The following is a 23323-nucleotide window of genomic DNA, read 5'->3' on the forward strand; positions in this document are numbered from 1 at the left end:
ATCTGGGTATCTTCTGTGACTTCTTCAACAAGTTTCTTCACCAATTGGTCAAATATTTCAAGTTATACTTCACATTTCATCATCTTATGCATATATGATCCTCCATGAGTCCCAAAAGTCAAGAGAATATCAAGCTAGCAAGTTGGTTCATGGTGGTTGACAAGAGGAATTCAACTAGTTAAAACTGGGGTTCCCTAGACCTTATCTCCTACACTTTTTATCATATGAAAATGATTCTAAGAGAAAAGTTATTCTAAATGACATTCCAAACAACTTTCATGTTTAGGTCAAGAGCTAGTTTTGCTTGAAAAGTTATTTTTTATGGTGAAAGATTATATGTTATTTTGTCTAAACCCTAATTTAGGGGTCAACTTCCCAAGATCATAACTTGCTCATTTTGTATGATATGAAATCCATTCAAATTTCATGATCAAATTCAAGATTTCTAATTCAACTTTGATGTTTGGAGGAAGTGCAAGTTCAACTTTCAAATACATGTGCCAAGAGGAAACATTATAGGTCATTTTGGGCCAATACCATTGAACAAGCGATTTTCCTCAACTTCTAAAATGCATAACTCATTCATCCCAAATCCAACTGAGGTCAAATTTGTTACCAATTTGAAGGGATTTGGAATAGCTACAACTTTGATGAAGTAACGTTTCTCATTTTAAGCCCCTAGAAAAATTTATTCAAGATGGAAGAAGTGAACATATGGCTTGGTACTTAGGATTTTTTGTGCGCATGGGTTAAAGTTGAAGGACCATTTGGATAATATCAAGTTCCACTTTTCATACACGAATGCATGGCTTGACAACATGATTTCAGCATGGCTTACACTCAATTTTGGACCTAAGTGCATCACTTAATGGGCCTATCACACGCCCATGCAAGCATGCAAGAGAGATTTTCAAGTTTTGCCGAAAAATGGAAGTGTGCAAATATCAGTCCCATTGGCCTATAAATAGAAGCTCTCTTGCTCAGAAATAGGGACCTGATGCGCAAGCTTTGATTCAGCAACCCTAAACCCTCACCATGAAAGGATAAGCTTGCAGACTTTCTTTGAAAATCGAGTTTCAAATCTCCAACTATTTTGAGATTGAAACTCCAAGAGCCCATCCCTTTCCTTGATCCATTTTTATTCCATCAAGCATCTGAAGTAAGGCCAGGCATAATTGAGAGCAAGATCGTGCCTATCTGAAGCTCCATTGAAGGTGATTTTCCAAATATTTCCACTCTTCGATTCTCTATTATTTCTCTACTATTCTTGTTGATTTTTGGTTGTTTGAAGTCCTACCAATGTATGCAACAAGACTGAGTTGCTTAGAGGTCAAATCGAAGAAATTCAGATCATGATCCTCAAAATTCAACTCCCTGTATCTTCCTATATACTTGGAGTTAGACAAAATTGAGGCCAGATTCGAGCTCCTGAGCATTTTTTCTTTAAATCCATGTCTTGCTTTTTCATTTTGGTGATGGTTGAAGGTGGACCAGTCCAGTGAGGTACACCGGAGAAGAAAACCGGAGCTCTGGCTCCGGCGATGTGTTGGCAAGTCTCGGAACCACATGATCCATTCAAAATGTTTTAATCCTGAGCGTTGGTTGTGATTACCACGTGTGTTGTGCAGTTGACTAGAGATCACATGGCGCGCACGCTTTGGACCATTTGATTTGTCACCTCAATTAATGAGGGAGATCAGATGGTCCACGTATTTTTGATTTTCTGAATTTTCATTTTAATTGCTTTATTTTCATTAATTCATATTAATTTTAATATTGATCCAAAAAATATGGGAATTTCACCAAAAAATTTCAAATATTTTTCTCTTTCATTTTCTGAATTAAAATTATTTTTGGATCAACATTAATATTTTTCATGATTTAATTGTTTTTGTGCATACTTTTAATTGTTTAAAAATACTTTTGATTTTCCAAAAATAATGAAATTTTTTCTCCAAGGTCCTTTGACCTTGTTTGACCTATGATAAATCTCTTGGCCATTTATTTGGTATTTTGAAGAGGTTTTAGGTTTTTGATCAAACATAATTTAATTTAATGCATTTTTAATTGATTTTTAATTGTTTAATTGTGAATAAATTGTGTTGAGCTATTTTTATTGACTTGTGAAGTTTGACTATTGTGTTTGGGCCTTGGTCAAGGTTGGTTTGACTTTGTTGGATTAAAATCATTGGATTTAGGGGATTGATGAAATGCACATTTCATCTCCCAAAATGAATGAATGATTTTAATTTGATAAAATTCCTCCCATGACCAATTTGTGTTAATTTGTCTCATTTCCCCTCCTTGTTCATCTTCAATCCCATTCTATCCCATACATTCCATTGACCAATGATATCTCTATATCCTAAGGCTAGTTGGTTCATAAACCAACACAAGTATGGATGAGATTAGATTCATCCTTTTGCCACTTTCTTTTTAAGTGTGGTATGTTTTAGGAGTATAGTTCATTATACCATATCTCTAACATGCATTAACACTAAAATTTCTATTGCCCGACCTCAGATAATTGTGACTTCTACATAAGTCCAATTATGATTGCTTAACATAACGCTAAATTTTGACCCAAAAGCATAGCATTCTAGTAAGTGAGATGGTAAGTCTCCCCCTTTCATGGTATTGTATGGAAACTTGGCCTTTTTTCCTTCCTTTGTAAGATGTCTTGGTTCAAGGATCCATGCTTGTGAATAGAGGGTTGAGTGTTCTCCAAAGAATGACTTAAACAATTCAAAAGCAAAAGCAATACTAACATCTAATCAACTAATATTTGACTAACTTTTAATTTCAAGTCATTTACCTTATGCACTTTAAATTCAAGCCCTTTTATCATTTTCCATTATTCATATCATTTAACTTGTTTATTTTAATGTCATTTTTACTTTGCTCACTTGAGCCATGTATTGTGAATATATTGTGATTGTGTATACTTGTTTGTGTTTGTGGTCTCAGGACCTTAATGTACATAATAACAACAAAAACTCTTTAAAAAATGTTTGTGTGGACTGTTGGATTTGATCTGAGACTTGGCCTTAGAATTATGCAACATTCCCTATGCAAAAGGATTTGGTCAATGCCAAATTTTCTGAAGCCAAGTCATTGTGAATTGAACTTTCATCTGATGCAAGTATTGAGATCCCTTTTGAGTTCATATGCTACATGATCTTGATGCAAATGTTACTTTGAACTTGTGTCTAATGCCTATTTCTGAGCCATTGAAGGAGTATGTCATCTGATGCATGGGAGATTATGAAGAATACTATGGAGTTGCTAACTTGGATATGGCTATCTTTATTTGATGCCTTGCTCTTCATCTTGCTACTTGTGTATTGATATTGCTTGATTTCAAAGTCCAAAGGAAAAGTGGGTTTCTATATGACATTCTTGTCGATTGGATTGCATCCCATTGGTCAAATCTTTTCAACTCTTAACTTTTAAACTTTTGCTTAGGATTAGTCTCTTCATCTCCTCCCACTTCTTAAATTTCAAATATCTCCCCTCTTTCAAAATCTTCTTTGTTTGTGATTTTTAAATTTAGACTTTATTGCAAATTAGAAACTTTGGCCTTATGCCATTGCATTTTTTAAACTTCTTTTTCTTAATCAAACTTGTAAATAAACTTAACCATACTTGACTTAAAATTTCAAAAGACAAAAAGAACTAACACTCATTCAAACTCTTTTAGGTATTTTGTGCCTCTTTTAAACTTAATTTTTTTATTAAAAGCAATTCACTCACTTTGAAATTGATACCACGAACTACGAGGTTTTGATCCCTCATTTTATGTTGGTACGTAGGCACAAGTCTGAAGGTCTTGTCAAACACAAAAATATAATTAATTAATTCTTTTCTCATCCCCACACTCTATTTATTGCAAACATATTTTATACCAAAACACATACACATATAAAAAAAGGGCTCCCTAGGAGTACCTAGGACACTTTGGGAGCTAACACCTTCCCTCTGTGTAACCAACCCCCTTACCTGTAATCTCTGGCATTTTATTAGTTTTGATTTGAAAACTTCTTATCTTCGGGTTTTGTTCGTACTTTTCCCTTTTCCTTTGGAAACAATAAAAGCACGGTGGTGACTCTGGTTTAATGGACGTTAGGTTTATCCATAGCTTAATGGTCATGAATTTACCTCTACAACAACATTTTCCCCACAGATATTATTTTTAACATTTTATATCATATGCATCATGAGGTCTCTTAGGGACCAAAACTCGTTTCTATTGTTGTTATTTAAGTTCGTTCTATTGAGTCAATACGAAGATTTTAACCTTCATCTCCTCAGCTAGAACGTCCTTAAATAGGGGCATCTGTAAGACCCCAATTTTGACCCTAAGATCCCTCATGCTATCTCATCATATGCATTAGCATTGGGATCACAACTTGGCATCCTCCTCACCCCTCATTCATTGGGATTGTATTGGAAGAGATCACCAATCACTTTTGATTGTATCATACTTCATTTTTCTTTATTTTTACTAACCAAAATACCAAAAATATGTCATTGTATAGTTTGTTGCTTTTGTAGGTAGTGTACATGCTCACCTATGCTCTATCTAGATCATATTTAGGGTTTGAGACCCTCAATGCAAGGAGCTCAATCAAGAATTGGTTTACCTTGGATCTAAGTGTCATATATGGATCCCCATGATCTTCACATGTTATTTTGATCAAGAAATTATCAAGAGTTTGGAGATTGTTTGCCTTGGAAACCCTAATTCATCTGGGTATCTTGTGTGACTTTTTCAATAAGTTTCTTCACCAATTTATCAAATATTTCAAGGGAAACTTCACATTATATCATATTATGCATATATGATCCTCCATGAGTCCCAAAAGTCAAGAGAATATCAAGCTAGCAAGATGATTCATGGTGGTTGACCAGAGAAAGTCAACTAGTCAAAACTGGGGTTCCCTAGACCCTATCTCCTACAATATTTGTCATATGAAAATGATTCCAAGAGAAAAGTTACTATAAATAACATTCCAAACAACTTTCATGTTGAGGTCAAGAGCTAATTTTTCTTGGAAAGTAATTTTTTATGGTTAATGATTATAGGTCATTTTGTCTAAACCCTAATTTGGAGGTCAACTTTCCAAGACCATAACTTGCTCATTATTTATGATATGAAATCCATTCAAATTTCATGATCAAATGCAAGATGTTTAATTCAACTTGGATGTTTGGAGGAAGTTCAAATTCAACTTGCAAATGCATGTGCCAAGTGAAAACATTATAGGTCATTTTGGGCCAATACCATTGAACAAATGATTTTCCTCAACTTCTAAAATGCATAAATCCCTCGTGACAAATCCAAATGAGGTCAAATTTGTGACCAAGTTAAACAGTTTTGAAATAATTAGAACTCTAATGAAGGAACGTTTTTCATTTGAAGTCCCTAGAAAAAGTTATTCAAGGTGGAAGAAGTGAACATTTGACTTGGGACTTAGAAAATTTTCAAATATGTTTCATTTCCCAAACTTCCACCTCAAAATTCATCATGATCCAAGATTCAAATGAAAAAGTGTTAAACATGATAGTTGTTACCCTTGATCTCACCTTTCCAAAACATCCAGTAATATCTCATTTGGATTAAAATTGAAGGACTTGCGCATGGCTTCATTATGGAAAGTGTTTTGGCAAGATTGGACTTCACATGATCATTTCCTTTTGCATGCTTCCATGTGATGATTTCAGCATACTTTGTACACGAATTGGGAGTGGATTGCATCATCCTCAAGGCCCAAATCATTGCCCATGCACCCATGCAATGAGGTTTCTAATTTTGTCCAATTTTCAAGTGGTGCAAATATCAAGTGCATTGCCTATTTAAACAAGCTTAAGGCTTCAGATTCATCATCAAGACCTTGCCCAAGCTTTGCTAGACCATTTCAAACCCTCACTGCCATAGAATTTTCTGAGATTTCTCTTGAAATCGAGCTTGAACTTCATCTTCTATTTGGAAGTTCAAACTCCAGAAATTCACTTCCATTTTCATCTCGTTTGGTTTCTGCAAGCAAGAGGAGGAGAAAGCAATCAAATCCAGATCAAGATCAAGTGGAATTAGATCGACTCGAAGGTGATTTTTTAGAAACTTCTTCTCTTCGACTCTCTCTTAATTCTCCACTATTTTTGTTGATTTTTGGTTTGCTGAAGACCTACCAATGTAGGCAACAAGATTGAGTTGCTTTGAGGTCAAATCGAATCAACTCAGGTCATGATCCTCAAAATTCAATTCCATGTATCTTTTCAAATACTTGGAATTAGACAAAATTGAGGCCAGATTCGAGTCCTGATCATTTTTTCTTTGAATCCATGTCTTGCTTTTTCATTTTGGTGATGGTTGAAGGTGGACCAGTCTGGTGAGGTCCACTGGAGAAGAAGACCGGAGCTCTGGCTCCGGCGATGTGTTGGAAGCATTCAACCATAGGATCCTTTTAAATTGTTTTAATCTTGGGTGTCGCTTCTGATTACCACGCGTGCATCTCATTTGACTTAAACATATGTGGAACGCGCGCTCTGATCCATCTGATCTGCCACCTCAATTAATGAGGGAGATCAAATGGTCCACGTTTTTTTTATTTTATGAACTTTCTTTTAATCGCTTTATTTTCATTAATTCAAATTAATTTCATTATTGATCCAAAAAATATGGGACTTTAACCAAAAAAATTCAAATATTTTTCTCTTTCATTTTCTGAATTAAAATTATTTTTTGGATCAATATTGATATTTTTCATTATTTAATTGTTTTTGTGCATATTTTTAATTGTTTAAAAATACTTCTGACTTTTCAAAAATGATGAATTTTTTTCTCCAAGGTCATTTGACCTTGTTTGACCTACGATAAATCTCTTGACCATTTATTTAGTGTTTTGAAGAGGTTTTAGGTTTTTGATCAAACATAATTTAATTTAATGCATTTTAATTTGATTTTTAATTGTTTAATTGTGTAGAAATTATGTTGAGCCATTTTTATTGACTTGTGGAGTTTGACTATGTGTTTGGGCCTTGGTCAAGGTTGATACTTTTTTTGGATTAAAACTATTGGATTTAGGGGATTGATGAAATGTACATTTCATCTCCCAAAATGAATGAATGATTTTAATTTGATAAAATTCCTCCCATGACCAATTTGTGTTTGTCTCATTTACCCTCCCTCTTCATCTTCAATCCCATTATATCCCATCCCTCTCATTGATCAATGACATCTCAATATCCTAAGGCTAATTGGTTCATCAATAACTTTGTGTTAGATGAAGCAATACAAGTATGGATGAGATTAGGTCCATCCTTTGATCATTTTCTTTTTATGTGTGGTGTGTTTTAGGAGTATGGGTCATTATATCATATCTCTAACATGCATTAACTCAAAATTTCTATTGTCCGGCCTCAGATAGTTGTGACTTCTACATAAGTCCAATTACGATCGCTTAACATAGCGCTAAATTTTGACCCAAAGGCATAGCATTCTAGCAAGTGAGATTGTAAGTCTCCCCCTTTCATGGTATTATGTCGAAACTTGGCCTTTTTTCCTTCCTTTGGAAGATGTCTTGGTTCAAGGACCCATGCTTGTGAATAGAGGGTTGAGTGTTCTCCAAAGAATGACTTAAACAATTGAAAAGTAAAACTCCACTAACATCTAATCAAATAACATTTGACTAACTTTTAATTTCAAGTCATTTACTTCATGCACTTTAAATTCAAGCTATTTATCATTTGCCAATATACATATCATTTAACTTGTTTATTTTAGTGCCATTTTCGCTTTTGCTCACTTGAGCCATATATAGTGATTGTATATATTTCTTTGTATATTTTGTTTGTGCTTATGGTCTTAGGACCTTAAAATACTTAATAAACAACAAAACCCCCTAAAAAATATTTGTGTGGACTGTTGTATTTGATCTGAGCTTTGGACTTAGAATTAGGCAACATTCCCTATGCAAAAGGACTTGGCCAATGCCAACATTTCTGAAACCAAGTTCTTGTGATTTGAATTCTCATCTGATGTAAGTATTGATATCCATTTGAGTTTATCTACTAGATGGTCTTAATGAAAATGTTATTTTGAACTTGTGTCTAATGCCTTATTCTGAGCCAATCAAGGAATATGTCATCTGATACATGGAAGATTGAGAAGAAGACTGTGGAGTTGCTTGCTTGGATGTGGCTATCTTCATTTGATACCTTGCTCTTCATCTTGATACTTGCTTATTGATATTGCTTGATTCTAAAGTCCAAAGGAAAAATGGGTTTCTATATGACATTCTTGTCTATTGGATTGCATCCCATTGGTTAGATCTTTTCAACTCTTAACTTTTAATTTTTTTCTTAGGATTAGTCTCTTCATCTCCTCCCACTTCTTAAATTTCAAATCTCTTCCCCCTTTTTAAAACCTTCTTTGCTTGTGATCTCTAAACTTAGACTTTATTGCAAATTAGAAACTTTGGCCTTATGCCATTGCATTTTTCAAACTCTTTTTTTCTTAAATCAAACTTGTAAATGAATCTAACCATATTAGACTTAAATTTTCAAAATAAAAAAAGAACTAACACTCATTCAAACTTTTTGGTCTTTTATGCCTCTTTTAAACTTTAATTTTGATTAAAAGCAATCCACTCATTTTGAAATTGATACCGTGAACTACGAGGTTTTGATCCCTCATTTTTATGTTGGTACGTAGGCACAAGTCCGAAGGTCTTGTCAAACACAAAAATATAATTAATGAATTCTTTTCTCACCCCCACACTCTATTTATTGCAAATATCTTTTATACCAAAACACATACACACATAAAAAAGGGCTCCCTAGGAGTACCTAAGACACTTTGGGTGCTAACACCTTCCCTCTATGTAACCAATCCTTACTTGTAATCTCTAGACATTTATTAGTTTTGATTTGAAAACTTCTTATCTTCGGGTTTTGTTCGTACTTTTCCCTTTTCGTTTGGAAACAATAAAAGCGCGGTGGCGACTCTGGTTTAATTGATGTTAAGTGTATCCATAGCTTAATGGTCATGAATTTACCGCTACAGAAATTAAGTGGCGACTCTGTTGGGGAGTAGTCTCTAGTGGGTTTAGCCTACTTTTTTATTTGTATGTATTTTTGTATTTGACATTTGTATATTTGTTTGTATGATATAATCTCCTTGTTGTGCTTGGTGATCTCTGAGTGGTGAGATAAGTTCTAACCCGAACTTGAGTACAATTAAGATAGGAGGTTGGTATAGTCATGTTCGACTTATGTGGAGTAGTCCTTAACAAGTTGGCTTGAGACCCATCTACTCAGTGGAGACCCTTTTGGATCTATTAATGTCACAGAAGTTATTTGTGGTTAGGCATTACTTTCTCTGATTTAGGGTCCGAGAAGCTGAGGACCGTAGAACATTTAACCCAAATTGGCCTATTTATGATGTAGTGCGGAGACTGTTCAGGTGTAGACTTGATAACAGTTGTTACACAATACTACACTCAGACGAGTTTCTCTTGAGAATATTATGGGTTGATGAGTCAGTCATCCTAACCTACAGGTTTTATCCTTAGTACACTCCTTTGGGATAGTTCTTAACTTGACTTCATGCTCGTGACACACAACAAACCCTTGATTCTTGGTTGATCCAATCAAGTATTGTCAATATCAATGGAACTTGGGTATTGATAAGGTAAAAGCCATAATCCACCAAAATGGATGATTGATCTTGACAATTAATTGATTCATCCCTTGACCTTTGTCTGTTTGCCTTGTGTATGATCACTTACTTATGATTGATGCATTCATGCGCATCATAAATTCATCTCACAAAAAATAGATTCAAGGAACCGAGGTTTTATTTGCAAATATTTTCAGACCATGGATTATGGACGAAGGAACACTAAGAAGTACAGTTTTAGATGTCTGGATTTGAAAGAGCTAAGGAAGTTATCATGTTTTTTATTAGATCCCTTGGAATTCATGCAACATCATGGGAAGCTTCTATCTGTGTTATCTACTGATGTGGTTGAAGGAATCTTGAGCGTGTTGGTTCAGTTCTATGAACCTCTTTACCGTTGCTTCACTTTTCCCGATTATCAGCTTATGCCTATGTTAGAGGAGTATGCCTATATCTTGGGAATACCTGTTTCTGACAAGGTGCCCTTTAGTGGATTGGAGGAGATTCCCAGATCTCATATTATAGCTGAAGCTCTTCATCTGAAGAAGTCTGAGATTGAGGCTCATTGGGTGAAGAAAGGAGGAACGTTTGGGTTGACTTCTGAGTTCCTTATTAGGAAAGCTACTGTCTTTGCTCAAGCTAGTAGTGTTGATGCTTTTGAAGCCATCTTTGTCTTGCTCATTTATGGTTTGGCTTTGTTCCCTAACATTGACGGTTTTGTTGATGTTAATGACATTAGAATCTTCTTGGTAGGGAATCATGTGTCTACTATGTTAGGTGATATGTACTTCTCTTTGCATTTGAGGAAATCTAAAGGTGGCGGAACTATTGTGTGATGTGTTCCTCTTCTGTACAAGTGGTTTATTTCGCACTTGCCTCAAACGCATGCTTTTGTGGAAAACAAACAATGTCTACGGTGGTCTCAGAGACTTATGTCTTTCACTAATGATGATATAGTTTGGTATTATTCTTCATTGGGTAGCTTGGAGGTTATTGATAGTTATGGTGAATTCTCTAATGTGCCTCTCATTGGCACACAAAGAGGAATTAACTACAACCCTGCTTTGGCTCGTCGTCAACTTGGGTTCCCCTTGAGAGACAAACCTAATAACACTCAGTTAGAAGGTCTTTTCTATCCAGAGGGTAAAGATCCCCAACTTTTGAAGTAAAAGATGATTCACGCTTGGCATAATGTGCATAGGAAAGGAAGATCCGAGCTTGGTCCATGCAACTGTGTAGCTTTGGAAGCTTACACTCTTTGGGTGAAGAAGAGAGCTTTGGAATTGAAGATGCCTTATGCTTGTGAGAAACCTATGTCTATGGTTGTGGTTGAGCCATCAACTCTCCCTAACCAAGATGTAGAGGAGTTGGAAGACGCACTCGCCAAGATGAAGCAAGAGAAGGATATGTGGGAAGAGCGGTTCCATGCTTTGAGCAGAAAGCATGAGGAGTTGCAGCTTGAGTCTAAAGACAAAGATGCACTTATTGAATTTCTTGAAGACCGAGTAGTGAAAAGACAGAGAGAGACAGAGGGTCCATCTTCCTCTAGTACGCCTCAACCTTCCATGGCTTGGAAGAAGATTGTAGATCAGCTTGTCCTTAAGAAAGCTCAGATGAAGACTTCTTTTGAGTCCGAGATCCGACGCATCCGAAGGAAGTACGCGCCTGCAGCCAGATCATTTGACATTGTTGTTAGGGGATCCTTAGGATGATTAGTCTCCTTTTCTCTTGTATTTGTATTTTGGTTTCTGAAATTGTACTCAGTGTAATCCTTCTAAATTATATGAATAAAAGAGGTTTTTATGGTCAATCAAAATTTTACAATTGTTATTATGATATATTTGCAAATAAAATAGTATGTTCCTTGAAAATAAAAACAATCAAAGCATTACATTTCATGCATCATTTGCATAAACAAGTTTTTCTTCCACCACATGTATTATTGGTTATTCTTCTGTGCTTTAACCAAGCTGAATCATCGATACAATACTCGCACCAATCATCCGAGAATCATAGAACACTTGGAATAAGAGAATCGAGAGTTGAAGGACGAGATTGTTGATCGCGACTTTATGAGTCTATTGGGGTATTAACTGCAAGTGCACAGTTTAATCGCGTAGTAATAAAAGATATCGATCCCACAGGGACTTAATGAATCGATATACCGTTTTTCTAGGGTTACTTCGTAAAGCTAAGGCGGATGATACTTTGAGGATTAGGGGAAATAGTAAAACTAAAATTGGATCTAGATTAAATATCAAATAAGCGGATATCGGTATGTAGTTCGTCGTAACTAGGGAATCAAATCTTCGTTGGTTTCTTAGTTTTAAAATAAGTCCTTTCATTAGACACTATTGATTAAAAACCTTTTCTCAAACTCTCGCTCTGTTGAATAGACTATGATTTTACCTTAACGTACGCTCTCACTATTTAGTTAAAACTAAAATCACTTTTTGAAAACAATAGAATCTATAGAAACTCTTTTTATTAAAATACTAACCGTTTAAACACCCTCGTCTCAAACTCTCGCTCTATTGACTTAGATTATATGATTAAACTTAAATGCTTAACTCTCGTCCTCACATTTAACCTTTAAAAATACTTTTTGAAAATGATTAGAATTTAATTAACTCTAAAAATTGCTTTCGCCCTGATTTAAAGTTAATGTCCAATTTACACTGTCCAGTTAAAAGCTCAAACCGTCGTTCTATTGATTTTAACTTCTTTACGTCTTTTACTCTCGTACAAAAACTTTGGTATTAACTCTGTAAATTTAGACCATAAAAAGAGTGACTATATTTTTAAATAAATTTAAACCGACTTAGTTTTGATTCCTTTATTCCGCTTACTTTACATACCGATATCTAAATTAATTAGCCGGACATGCTAAACAGGCCTAAACAATTATCATGCTTAAATACAGCCATATCAGACAAACAATATAGATAAACAACAGTGCAGAGCATATATAAATTAAAACAATAAATTAAAGAACCTGTAAAATTAATAGAAATCTTGATCGTTCTCTAACTTCGATGCTTGAACACTCCACCACAAACTGGTTGGATTTGTTCTTCACAATCTTCAATCAGACAGTAAAATAAAGGCGAAGGAATAAAATACCATGATCCAACGTAAGGTTAGATCCAGTAAAAGTTACACAATAGTTTCCGGTGTAGAAACTAGTGTGAAAGAAAATAAATTCAATGCTTTGGAAATTAACTGGAAAAGAAAAGGAAATAAAAATTGTTAAGAAAGTAGAATGCTGGAAATATTAAAGAACAAGAAAAATATTGCACGGTGCCGAATACTGGAAAAAATTAGCGTGTCGCAGGGTTCCACAATTGGTTCTATTTATATTCATCCTTCATGTAACCGTTGCACAAAAATTCCTTCAGTAGGTTTCCTCACGTTTCAACGAGTCAAGCGAAGAAAAAGGCCGAACGTGCTTCTGTTACGCGTCAAAGCCAAAAATATAGGAATGGGGTGTGACGTCCGTCACACCCTGTGTTACGCTCGTAACACTGAGCAGAGGGGCGTGACGCTCGTCACGCCTTGTGTGGCGGTCGTCACAGCGCTTCTCCTTGTAGTTATGGGCTGGGCTTTAGTGGAATGCTTTTTCATCCTCTTTTTGCACCCCTCTTTCTTTCTTTTTCACTTATGCTTCAAATAATGTTACCTGAAATAAATAGAAGGAAAATACCAAGTAATATCGAATGATATGAAATAAATCGAAACAAATAATAATATAATTTAATTAAATCGAGTCCAAAAATGTGATATTATTTCATGTTATCAAACTCCCCCATACTTAGACTTTTGTTTGTCCTCAAGCAAGATACAATGTATAAATCGATTTAAAATATTAGCCAGATGAAATTTCAAAACACACATCAATTCGTACCAAGTTGCAAGCAAATCTTGTTTAGGAATAACCTGAGTTTAGTCTTAACATCAACAACTACCGTCACAACATCAGATAACCCCACCTTATGCAAACCAGTTTGAGTCATGCTATTATAGCTAGCCTAGTTCTTTTACTCTTATTTCACCCGTTTTCATTCTAGCGAAATCACATTAAGCTCTTTATCGTTTCGTGCACATAGTGGAGTAACCGGTTAGTGATTCTGATCCCCTTTTAGCTAGAAGCTCTGGTACATAAGTTGGATAACTTCGTTGTTTAGTCCATTGCAAATTGCGGGGGATCAGACCGTAGTCCGCCCTACAAAGTTCAGCACCAGATACCTGCTGAACCAATTCATAATGGATCTTTCATATTATGCTTTTGTAGGATCCGCAACCTTTGGATTAAATGATCTGGTAAGGATCACCTAACTTAATTAGTGCATTTCCTGATATATATTTTTTTTATGTTATTTTGGGAATCATTCACTTATATTCATCGGCTCTCCACGTAGTTTGCTATTAAGATGGTGCCGACTTCTCGTATAAACTACTCGGGGTTACTATAGAACTAAAAGTTCAAGGAATTAGTATAATAGGTACTTATCCTGATCTAACATGTTGAGGTTTTTAAAGTGTTGGGGCGGTGATAGTTTAATTTTACTCAAGTTTGATAAAATAAGCAACCTTTATCCTTATTGAGTGTGTTGAATTTTAAATTTTTGTTATGGCTCAAGAAAATTGAGGGGAATAGATAATACGAAATTTTCACACTAGGGACTTGACTTAAAATAATTTTTTTTTTATATATGAAAGGGAAATAACAGTGAAAGGGAAATAACATACTTGAAAAAGAAATGTTGAAAGAGAAATAATAATAACTGCAACAAAGTTTTCCCCCCCACACTTAAATGAAACATTGTCCCCAATGGTTCAAAAGAAAGACAAAAGAAAATGAAAAGAAAAAGGGAACCCAAAGTCAATTCTGCCTTCCGCCTCTTGTTCTCGGACCCGGTGATCGTTGACGTACACCCAAGTCGTCAAACCTGCTGAGCAAGTCAGTGAACCGCTGGTCGGTTATTGCATTCCTCGCTTCCTGTTGTTGTTGCATCTGGCGCATCAGTTGCATCACTTCGAGATTTTGCGCCTGCATTGCATCAATAGCATCCATGATGTCATCATTAGTTGCTGGCCTTCTTCTTCGACGACGTCTGGAGGATTGACCAGTTGCATTATCGGAAGGGTTTAGCGTGGCTGACTGTTGTTCAGGACCTTGATCACCTTGCTCCATTTCCTCAAACTCGTCTTGGAGCGGGTTTGCTTGTGTAGGCTCAGTAGGTTCGGGAGCATTCAGATCGTAGAGGAATCGGTTGGGGTTGGTGACATCTGTGAGGGCAATGTTGGGCAAAACAACGCTTGGGACTTCTCGGTTATTCACCATAAGATAATACCTTCCACCTACCCTATTTTTGATTAAGCGGCTGGAGCGACAATAGCTTATATCCATAAATAGGGGTGGCAGAGATTGCAAATTTTGAAGTCGGTCCCCTAGATTCAGACCAAGTGTTATGGTGGTTATCAATCCTCCAATCACAAAAGGTTGGCGGCCTCTAGCACAAAGGGTACGAATATGGTGAAGTAAGAAAGAAGCGGCGTTTACCTTTGTATCCATTTCAAAGACGCAATGGAGGAAGAATAATTCCTTCGCGTTGACTTTGCTGTTGTTGGGTCGACCAAAAATGGTGTTTTACAGAATGCGGATAAAATACCGGATAGTAGGGTTATGTATGTGTGAAACAAGTAGTACATCCCAGTTATTGGTTTCCACACCGGATATTTTTCTAAAGAGGTCGAAGGCGTTTATGTGCCACTATGAGTTCGGAGGGATTCTTGGGTGGACTTGGCCTCCTACAGGGAACTGTAGCATGGCACTCAACTGATCCTGGGATAGTGAGTACTCGATGTTGAACATGCGGAATTTGGCGACACCGGTTAAGTACTCGTCTTCACCGGTTGGAGTGGTGTATGAATAAGAACTTAAAAATTCTAAGGTGAGTGATGGGTAGGTTGGTTGATTTTGTGAGCAAAGAAAAGTTAAATCAGAAAGCTGAAGCATCCATTGCACACCTTGAAGTAATCCTAATTCTTGTAAACAATTTAAATCAGGGTACCTGGTAGATATGACACCTCGCTGTTGGAACCGCTCGAACTGCTCCCGTTGATAATTATCGTCTTCAGATCGGAAGATAATATTTCCGAATTGTTGGTTTTCCACCATATTGATAAGTGGGTTGAAAGAAGGAAAGGGGGTGAAAATGGATTTGTATAGAATGGTTTGTTGGAATGATGTGGTGTAGGAAGAAAGGTATTGTAGGTATTTATAGGAAAAGTTTTGGAAGTTGGAAGAGGAGTGGGTGAGAGAAAAATAAATGTGGGTGAATGTGAGTTAAGGGGTAAATGAATGGGGAAAATAAAAAGGTGGGGGAGCAACGGTCGTGTCCCCAGCGGTCAGCAACGTTCACCTATTCTGGAGCTGTCACGCTCGTGACAGAAGGTGTTACGGGCGTCATGGGCACTTGCGTGACGACCGTGATGGCTTGTGTGACGCTCGTCACACAAGTGCTTGCAACGGTCACTAGCGCTCGTGACACATTATGTGGGTGCTTCATAAATTGTTTTTTTATTATTATTATTATTTTGTTGTTTTATTATATTTGCTATTGTTATATTTTTGAATTGCCATGCATGCTATTCTATTACACACCATAGTGTATATATATTTTTCTTTAACAGGCAGTGTAAGTAGTAGCATGCAGTGAATATCATTACTGGTAATTGTAGATATTGCATAAATCAAAAGGAAATAAAATAAACCAATAATGCCAATAGCTTCAATAAATATAAAGTAACATTTGAAAATAAAAGAAAACATGGAAAAACAAATACTAAGATTAAAAATAATGTCAAACAAAACTATAAATCCTAAGACTACAACTAATTAACTCCAATTTCTTCTAGCCACTTGTAGGATCTTTCGTTGCAGGGGCAAAGGAATTGACACGGCGGTTCAGCTCGAGGAAATGATTTGTCATAGTAGTCATGTATTGCAGAATTTCATGTCCCATCATATTTAACTCTTCTCTCATGGCAACTTGTTCTGACATCAAAGCTTGAATAGCGGTATTATAATCAGTTCCGGACATATGATGTCTAAGATCAGGTATTGCTGATTCTGCGGACGGGATAGGATGAGGTGGAGAGGCAACATCATGGTAACCAGTTGGTGTTTGCGGATCAGACTCAGCATAAGGAATCGGGTTGCCAAGAATCTCGTAATCTTGGATGGTTTCAACAGATCTAACAAGAGAAGGTATTCCATCTAGGTTGTAAAGCCAATTGTTTCGGTCATGGACACTAGTCATCGGACTAGGCATTGTGAATAGGTAAACAGCTTGGTTATTAATTACTAATTCAAACTCTTCAGGTCTCAGATTTCTGATAAACAAAGTGTTGAAGAGGAAAAGTATGTTCATAGACTCAATGCCACAAAAAAGGGTTCAAAGCAAGCATAGGTTGACGCAATCCAATAGCATTAGCAATCATAGTTATCAATCTTCCTATTTGAATCGGTGCACGGTCATCTTGGATAAGGATGTCAAAATTTGCCAGCATATAAGTGGCACCATTCACTGGACGGTTTTGGGAAGCACAGAATATTATGAAGAGTTCATCACGTGATACTGTGGTAATGTTTGATCTCTTTCCAAAAAGAGTGTGTGCTAGGATCTTATGGAAATAGCGAAAAGTCGGCTTATGTATGCTTCCAGAGAGAAACTCATGTTCCTCAGGGTCGTCATTTCCCGTTAAACTTCCCCAAAAATGCTCAAGCTCTCTATATTCAAAAAGGTCTTCTTGGCTCATGGTGAATGTATCAAAAGAAGTGGGGAACCCTAAAAGGTTAGTAAACTCTTGAATGTTAAACTGATACTCCATATTGAACATCCTGAATTGAATGAAACCTCGGTTTATTCCTTTTCCATGGTTTGGTAAATAGATCAGGGAGCTAAGGAATTCTAGAGTTAGTCTCCGGTAAGTAACAAATTATCTTCGAATAGGAGTGGTTTCCCACCCTATTTGATTCAGCAGATGCAGGACACTATCTCTTAGTCCAAGTACGATCATTGCATCTTCATCAGCATAGAAGGTTGGGTGCATATCTCTCTCAGAAAGTTCTTCAAATTTTTGTCTCTGAGCTCTCCCTCTGAATTTGATACCCATGCGGTCAATATGTGCCATCAGGTTAGAGTTAACTAAAGAAAAGAAATACAAGAGTTTTAGTCAGGATTTGGCCAAATGCCGAAAGAAGAAAAAAAGAAGAAAAATTTAATTAAAATAAAGAATACGGAGAATGAAAACTAAATAAAAATTAAAAAGAGAATAATCAAAGAAGAAATAAAAATAAAAATTTTGTGGGTTGTCTCCCACGAAGCGCTTTGTTTAATGTCGCAAGCTCGACATAAAACTATTAGATGTTAATCTATAAATTCTGGAGGCATTACGTCTAAGTGCAGGACTTGCGAGTCTTCATTGTTCTCAGCATAATGATAATGTTTTAGACGCTGCCCGTTTACGATAAATGGTTCAATAGATTTTCCTTTAATTTCCATAACTCCACTGGGAAAGACATTGGTGATTTGGAAAGGGCCTGACCATCTGGATCATAGTTTTCCTGGGAATAACTTAAGTCTAGAGTTGAACAAAAGGACTACATCGCCTTGTTTGAAGGTTTTTCTTGATATACGTTTATCATGCCATTTTTTTGTTCTTTCCTTGTAGATTCTGGCATTTTCGTAGGCGTCTTGTCTAAGTTCCTCTAATTCGTTTATGTCAAGAATTCGCTTTTCACCGGCGGCCTTATAGTTTAAATTTAAATTTTTAATAGCCCAATAGGCCTTATGTTCTAATTCTACTGGGAGGTGGCAAGATTTTCCATAAATAAGCTTAAATGGGGTTGTTCCTATGGGAGTTTTGTAAGCGGTTCGATAAGCCCATAAAGCTTCAGGCAATTTTGATGACCAGTCTTTTCTTGATGTAACGACTGTTTTTTCCAATATCTGTTTAATTTCTCTATTAGACACTTCCACTTGTCCACTAGTTTAAGGGTGGTAAGGTGTTGCTACTCGATGTTGTACACCATACTTAAACAATAATTTTTCGAGTATCCTAGATATGAAATGCGATCCACCGTCACTGACGACTATTCTTGGACACCAAATCTTGGAAAGATTATATTCTTAAAGAGTCTAGTTACTACTCGTGTGTCGTTTGTTGGAGAAGCTATAGCTTCAATCCATTTTGATACGTAGTCAACCGCTACGAGTATGTACTTGTTACCGAAAGAAGGTGGAAAAGGTCCCATGAAATCTATTCCCAACACGTCAAAAATCTCTACTTCCAAAATGCCTTTTTGTGGCATTTCGTCACGTCTAGATATGTTTCCTGTGCGTTGACACCTATCGCATTTCTTGACAGCAGTATGTACATCTTTCCATATGTTTGGCCAATAAAGACCGGCTTGTAAGATCTTAGAGCAGGTCTTGGATGTGTTTGCATGTCCACCATAAGGAGCGGAATGACAATGTTGGATTATACTTTCTACCTCTTCTTCAGGTATACAGCGACAGAAAATACCATCGGGTCCTCTTTTGAAAAGTAAAGGGTCGTCCCAATAATAATGTTTTATGTCATGGAAGAATCGTTTCTTTTGTTGGTAGGATAAATCAAGTGGAACTATTCCGGCGGCTAAATAATTGACGAAATCAGCATACCATGGTGTAACGCATATAGCTAAGGTGGTCTCAACTTGTTCATCATCTCTACTTTCTTCCAAAGTAGCTATAAGTTTATCGTACGAAAAATCATCGTTGATCGATGTTCTTTCCGGTTCCAAGTTTTCAAGTCTAGAGAGGTGATTTGCTACTACGTTTTCAGTTCCTTTTTTATCTTTGATTTCCAAATCAAATTCTTGTAGCAACAAAATCCACCTTAGGAGTCTAGTTTTAGCGTCCTTTTTTGTTAAAAGTTACTTAATGGCAGCGTGATCAGTGTAAACGATTATTTTAGCTCCGACCAAGTAGGAACGAAATTTATCTAGTGCAAATACTACTGCTAAAAGTTCTTTCTCGGTCGTGGCGTAATTCATTTGCGCTTCATCTAGAGTTCTACTCACATAATATATGACGTGAAGTTTTTTATCCTTTCGTTGTCCTAAAACAGCGCTTACGGCGTAGTCACTTGCGTCACACATTATTTCGAATGGTTCATTCCAATCCGGGGTCTGCATTATGGGTGCGGAGATCAATGCTTGTTTAAGTGTTTGAAATGCGTCTACGCATTTGTTGTCGAAGATGAATTCAACATCTTTCATTAATAGTCCGGTCAAAGGTTTAGTTATTTTAGAGAAATCTTTAATGAATCGTCGGTAAAAACCGGCATGTCCTAAGAAGCTTCGTACTTCTCTCACAGTTTTCGGAGGTTGAAGGTTTTCGATTACCTCTATTTTGGCTTTGTCTACTTCAATTCCTCTAGTTGATATAATGTGTCCTAAAACAATTCCTTCTTGTACCATAAAGTGACATTTTTCCCAATTAAGTACTAGGTTTACTTTTACACATCGTTCTAGAACTCTTTCTAGGTTTTCAAGACATTCTTCGAAATTTTGTCCGCATACGGAAAAGTCATCCATAAAGACTTCCATGATGTTTTCGAGAAAATCGGCGAATATTGCCATCATGCACCTTTGGAAGGTTGCAGGAGCATTGCACAAGCCAAACGGCATTCGTCGATAAGCGAAGGTACCAAAAGGACATGTGAACGTTGTTTTTTCTTAGTCATCGGGATGAATTGGTATTTGAAAGAAGCCTGAGTAACCGTCTAGATAGAAAAAATGAGAATGCTTGGCTAATCGTTCTAACATCTGGTCTATGAATGGTAAAGGAAAATGATCTTTTCGGGTTGCTTTGTTTAGTTTTCTATAATCAATGCACATTCTCCATCCCGATTCAATTAGTTTGGTTATAGTTTCTCCTTTTTCATTTTCGATCACTGTTATACCTCATTTCTTTGGTACTACGTGTACAGGACTAACCCATTTGCTATCGGATATAGGATATATAATACCTGCCTCTAATAACTTCGTTACTTCCTTCTTCACTACCTCACTCAGGATCGGGTTTAGTCTTCTCTGATGTTCCCTAGAAGTTTTACAGTCTTCTTCTAGCATGATGCGGTGCATACAAATAGAAGGACTTATCCCTTTGAGATCGGTGATGTTGTATCCTAGTGCGGTAGGATATTTTCTTAAGATATGTAGGAGTTTTTCGGTTTCGAGTTTTCCTAGGTCTGCATTGACTATTACGGGTCGTTCAAGTTCTAAGTCTAGGAATTCATATCTCAGATTTTTGGGAAGTGTTTTCAGGTCGAGGGTTGGTTTCTTAAGGCATTGCATAGGATCTGACGTTATTGCTAAACATTGATTCAGTCTGTCTTCTACACGATAGTCGGGCAAATCGTCATTTTCTAATTCTGTTTCTTTTATGCATTCATCGATGATATCCATGAAGTAACATGTGTCTTCTATTGCAGGTGCTTTCAAAAATTTGGAAAGAATAAACTCAATTTTCTCTTCTCCTACTTCGAAAGTGAGTCGTCCTCGTTTTACGTCTATGATAGCACCGGCGGTTGCTAAGAAGGGTCTTCCCAGTATACTGGGGGTAACTTCATCTTCTCTTATGTCCATAATTATAAAATCGGTGGGAATGTAGAATTGACCTATGCGCACGGGAACATTTTCAAGAATTCCTACGGGATATTTAATGTAACGATCTGCTAATTGCACAGACATTTTAGTTGGTCTTAATTCTCCCATTTCAAGTCTCTTGCATATGGACAAGGGCATAACACTGATACCGACTCCTAAGTCGCATAAAGCTTTGTCTATGACAAATTTTCCTATATGACAGGGTATAGAGAAACTACCAGGGTCCTTAAGTTTAGGAGGCATATTCTGGATTATTGCGCTACACTCAGCAGTGAGTGTGACGGTTTCGCTCTCTTCAAGTTTCCTTTTATTAGATAGAATTTCTTTCAAGAATTTAGCATATGAAGGCATCTGTGTAATAGCTTCTGTAAAAGGAATGGTGACGTTTAATTGTTTCAGTAGGTCAACAAATTTTTTAAATTGGCCCGCATCTTTGGTTTTAATTAGCCTCTGAGGATAAGGGATAGGTGGTTTGTAAGGCGGCGGAGGTACATAAGGTTCTTTGTTTTCTACGGTTTCCTTATTACACTCTTCCTTTTCCTTAGGTTTACTTTCTTCCTCAGTTGACTTTTTAGAGTTTTGGTTATCAATCCTTGGGTCAGACGGTCCTTCCACCTCTGTTCCACTTCTTAATATAATTGCATGAGCGTGGCTTTTCGGGTTAGGTTGGGGCTGTCCAGGAAAGGTACCAGTTGGGGCAGCAGTAGGCGCTTGTTGTTGAGCTACTTGCGAGATTTGTGTTTCCAGCATTTTGTTATGGGTAGCCAGGGCATCTACTTTACTTGCTAGTTGTTTAATTTGTTCGTTAGTATGGACATTCTGGTTTAAGAAATCTTTATTGGTTTGCTGTTGAGAAGCTATGAAGTTTTCCATCATGATTTCCAAATTGGATTTTCTAGGAACATTATTGTTAGGTGTAGATGGGGTCGGCTTTTGATATCCAGGAGGTACGGTTGGGGCTTGACTGGGAACTTGACCTGGTGCGTATAAAGCGTTGTTACTCTTATATCAAAAATTAGGATGGTTCTTCCAGTTTGAGTTATAGGTATGCGAGTAAGGATTTCCTTGAGCATAGTTCACCTGCTCTGCTTGGATTCCTGTTAAGAGTTGACAATCTATAGAAGTGTGACCTTGAATTCCACAGACTTCGCAATTTTGAGTTACGGCAACCACGGTGGCTGGAGGTGATACATTTAAACTTTCAATTTTCTGGGCAAGAGCTTCCACTTTTGCATTAACATGATCAAGGCTACTTATCTCGTACATGCCCCCTTTTGTTTGAGGTTTTTCTACCATTGTTCGGTCGCTTCCCCACTAATAATGGTTTTGGGCCATGCTCTCAATAAGTTGATAAGCGTCAGCGTAAGGTTTATCCATGAGCGCACCACCTGCGGCGACGTCTATGGTTAATCTTGTGTTATACAAGAGACCATTATAGAAGGTATGAATTACTAACCAGTCCTCTAAACCATGGTGTGGACAAAGTCTCATCATGTCTTTGTATCTTTCCCATGCTTCGAAAAGAGACTCGTTATCTTTCTGTTTAAATCCGTTTATCTGGGCTCTTAACATAGCTGTTTTGCTTGGAGGAAAATATCGGGCAAGGAAGACTTTCTTCAACTCATTCCATGTGGTGACTGAGTTGGAAGGAAGAGACTGAAGCCATCTTCTAGCTTTATCTCTTAACGAGAAAGGAAAGAGACGAAGTCGAATTGCCTCTGAAGTGACACCATTAGCTTTAACAGTATCAGCGTATTGAACAAATACGGATAATTGAAGGTTTGGATCCTCGGTAGGATTTCCAGAGAATGGTTCTGTTGTACTGCCTGCAACAGTGAAGGTTTAAGTTCGAAGTTGTTTGCTTCGATTGCGGGTGGAGCAATACTCGAATGCGGCTCATCTTGCGATGGAGCGGCGTAATC

General features: G+C 36.8%; 1 pseudogene; it reads left to right on the top strand.

Annotated features, from left to right (window-relative positions):
* The first annotated feature begins 22866 nt into the window (after window positions 1-22866).
* Window positions 22867-22966, top strand: LOC127076980 (uncharacterized; annotated as a pseudogene).
* The last annotated feature ends 357 nt before the right edge of the window (window positions 22967-23323 follow it).

This window comes from Lathyrus oleraceus, chromosome 4 (assembly GCF_024323335.1).
Source record: "Lathyrus oleraceus cultivar Zhongwan6 chromosome 4, CAAS_Psat_ZW6_1.0, whole genome shotgun sequence".
Lineage (NCBI taxonomy): Eukaryota > Viridiplantae > Streptophyta > Magnoliopsida > Fabales > Fabaceae > Lathyrus > Lathyrus oleraceus.